The following is a 3751-nucleotide window of genomic DNA, read 5'->3' as shown; positions in this document are numbered from 1 at the left end:
CATTGTACAATAATTAACTGTGATAGACTTAGCTCTTCTCATCAATGCCATGGTCCAAGACAACTCCAAAAGACTAGTGATGGAAGCTAACCACATCCAGAGAAAGAACTATAGAGTCTGAGTGGAGATCGAAGCATACTATTCTCATTTTTTTTTGTTTGTTTTGTTTTTTCTTTCTTTTCCCCTTTTGTTCTGATTCTTCTTTCACAACATGACTAATGTGTTAATATGTTTAACATGATTGTACATGCACAGGGTGTTCCTGACATCTGGACACATAGGAAATCTCATTAACTAAGCATATTTTCAAGAAATGAAATGAATGAAATTTCCAACAACATTTTATTTAATTAGCATAAATGAGATTTCATAGCAAGACATAGGAGAGACATAGGAAATATCATTAATTAAACTAATTAGATTAAATTAATCTCATTAATATGGAAAATAGTCCCAATATCTAACAAAAGCTTTTATTCCATATGAAATTGTCATGGTTAAAATTTATGCTAATGAACGAAAATGTTGGAAATTTCATTCATTTCATTTTTAAAAAATATGCAAAGTTAAGGAGATTTCCTATGTGTCCAGACTTTAGGAACACCCTATATAACCTTAAAAAAAAAAGAATCACCACTGTAGTAGTGCTGAGTTCCCTTTCCTCTGGGTGAAAAATTTCTTCTGGAGAAAGGCTCGGCCATACTCACGCCCAGTTTAAAAACCAAGAATGAACTTACTAGTTTTGCCTTGAAATACCTGAGGGGGCGGCCATTTTAAATCGGGCTCCATCCGACGCGCCGCCTGCTCCCGGCCGACAGCCCCGCGGCCACGGAGGACGTGAGTACAGCAACATGGAGGAGTTCGCCGAGGGCTCCAAGATCAACGCCAGCAAGAAGCAGCAGGACGACGGTAAGGTGTTTATCGGAGGGCTGAGCTGGGACACGAGCAAGAAAGACCGGACCGAGTACCTGTCCCGCGTCGGAGAGGTGGTGGACTGCACGATCAAGACGGCCCCGGTCACGGGCCGATCGAGGGGCTTCGGCTTCGCGCTCTTTAAAGACGCGGCCAGCGTGGACAAGGTGCTGGAGCTCAAGGAGCACGAGCTGGACGGCAAGTGGATAGACCCGAAGCGGGCCAAGGCGCTGAAGGGCAAGGAGCCGCCCAAGAAGGTGTTCGTGGGCGGCCTGAGACCCTGACACGTCGGAGGAGCAGATCCAGGAGTACTTCGGGGCGTTCGGAGAGATCGAGAACATCGAGCTTCCCACGGACACGAAGACTAACGAGAGAAGAGGATTCTGTTTTATCACGTACACAGACGAGGAGCCAGTAAAGAAATTGTTAGAGAACAGATATCACCAGATCGGTTCTGGGAAGTGTGAAATCAAAGTTGCCCAGCCCAAAGAGGTACACAGGCAGCAGCAGCAGCAACAGAAAGGAGGGAGGGGCGCTGCGGCCGGCGGCCGAGGTGGGACTAGGGGTCGTGGCCGAGGTCAACAAAGCATCCCGAGGGGGTGGTAATCACCCAAACAATTACCAGCCATATTAAAGGAGGACATGGAGAAAACAGGTGTGGATGCTACAGCAGTCTATCTTGCAGGATGACGACATTGAATGGAGAGTGGTCTTCTATTGATCTGAGATGACTATTTTGTAAAAGACTTTTAGTGTACATGACACAACTGTGTCCAATTGTATATAGCGGCCGATTTAGTTTTCTTGTTTTTGCTTTTGTCCTTTGCCATCTGTGTTATGACAAAATGTGGATTTGTGTTTATACAAATTTTATTTGTATAATTTCATGTGAATTGATTCTCAAAAATAAATTACTTGTGATTGTTAACAAAAAAAAAAAAAAAGAAAAGAAATACCTGAGGGGGCTTTGTTAATAGGCTAAGTATTGATTTACCTAGTGAATGGAGTAAGGCAGACTTTGAGGGCCCTTTCAGAGGGTTGTCATATCTACATCTTCAGTCCTAACTTTTTTTATATTCCAGCCTCCAAATCTATAGAAGGCTACAAGATGACAGTTTCTAGATAACCTGGCTATCTCAAACTCATCATCTCTTCCTACCCACCTCTCACTGAACTCCCCTTCTTAATTTCTCATTTCTATCAGGGATTCCGTTATTCCTCCTGTCTTTGCCAGTACCTAACTAGCATAGGGCCTTGTGCTTAGGAAGCACTCAAATGTTTGTTTAATCAATTTTTTTTTACCTTTCTCTCTATCCAATTTGTAAAGAAGTTCTCTCATTTGCTTTTTGTCATTGTCTATCACATTTTCCCCTTCTTCAGCCTTGCCACTAATGATGCCTCTTTGGGCTTACTGAAGTATAGTGTAACAGCTCCTTAAACTTCTTCCTTCTCATATAATGGAGCTTTCTTAAGGGCAGAGACTTTAACCCCTTTTGTCTTTGTATAACCATCACCTAGCATTGTTCCTGACAGATAGTGGGCTTTTAATATATGCTTGTTGGCTTAATGACTGATTCCAAATCCCATGGCATAAAGCTGCTAGACTAATGTTCCTAAAACACTGTTTTTGTCATGTCACTCAGTCATCTTGCTCAGAAGCATCCTATTGCCTAGTGAATTCATCAGAGATTCTCCTACCTGGCTTTCATAGGTTTTCAGTCCGGATGGGCCTACCCTACCTATCCAAAGATCATTTTCTACTATAATCTCTTTAACACCCATCTGACTTAGCTGTTCTCCACATACCTCTGTCTTAGCTTCTATTTGTTATCCCTAGTTGGAATGCCTACACAAATCCTACATATTTTCCCAAGGCCTAAATCAATTTTCACCCTTTATAGGATCATAGATTTATAATCAGAAGTAACCATCCAGGTCACTTGGCCCAGGTCCATTTTTTTTTTTTTAGAGATGAGAAAACTGAGGCCCAAAGATGTAAACTGATTTACCCAAGGTTACACAGTAAGTGTAAGAGGGAGGATTCAAATCCAAGTCCCAGGTGACTCCAAATCCTGAGCTATTGCTACTGGTTCATGCTTCCATGAAACTTTCTCTGACTCAGCCCACACTGGTATCTTTCTTCTTTTAATTCTACTGTACTTGTTGTCAGTACCACACAATTTTCCAATTATATTCCAGTGGGTCTATTGTTTATGTTTCAGTGGATCTTGGTTTCAACAATTTCATCATCCAAAAAAGGAAAATGATAACTGTTGGAGAAGATATGGGAAAAGTGGAACACTAATGCATTCATTGTTAGTGGAGTTGTGGACTGATCCAACCATTCTGGAGAGCAACTTGGAACAATGCTCAAAGGGCTATAAAACTGCTCATACACTTTGATGTAGCAATATCACTAGTAGGTCTGTATCACAAAGAGATCATAAAAGAGGGAAAAGGGTGTACATGTACAAAAATATTTATAGCAGTTCTTTTTGTGGTGGCAAAAAGTCAGAAATTGAGAGGATGCCCATCAATTGGGTAATGGCCATACAAGTTGTGGTATATAAATGTAGTGTAATACTATTGTTCTATAAGAAATGATAAGCAGGCAGATTTCAGAAACACCTGGAAAGACTTACATGAATTGATGCTGAGTGAAGTGAGCAGAACTAGGAGAACATTGTACACAGTAACAGCAACATGGTGTGGATGCCCAGGTTTGATAGATTCAGGTCTTCTCAGCAATACAATGATCTAAGACAATTCCAAAAGACTCATGATGGAAAATGCTATCCACATCCAGAGAAAGAGCTATGGAGACTCAACGCACATCGAA

The 3751-nt window shown here is 41.4% G+C and overlaps 1 pseudogene; it reads left to right on the top strand.

Annotated features, from left to right (window-relative positions):
• Nucleotides 1-847: 847 nt before the first annotated feature.
• Nucleotides 848-1865, top strand: LOC138151583 (heterogeneous nuclear ribonucleoprotein D-like pseudogene; annotated as a pseudogene).
• Nucleotides 1866-3751: the final 1886 nt, after the last annotated feature.

Source organism: Petaurus breviceps, unplaced genomic scaffold (assembly GCF_028583685.1).
Source record: "Petaurus breviceps papuanus isolate PSGF00001 unplaced genomic scaffold, PetGlider_PUasm1.0 90903, whole genome shotgun sequence".
NCBI classification, from domain to species: Eukaryota; Metazoa; Chordata; class Mammalia; order Diprotodontia; family Petauridae; genus Petaurus; species Petaurus breviceps.
The sequence above is the reverse complement of the archived record's forward strand: the minus strand, read 5'-3'. Positions and strand labels throughout refer to the sequence as shown.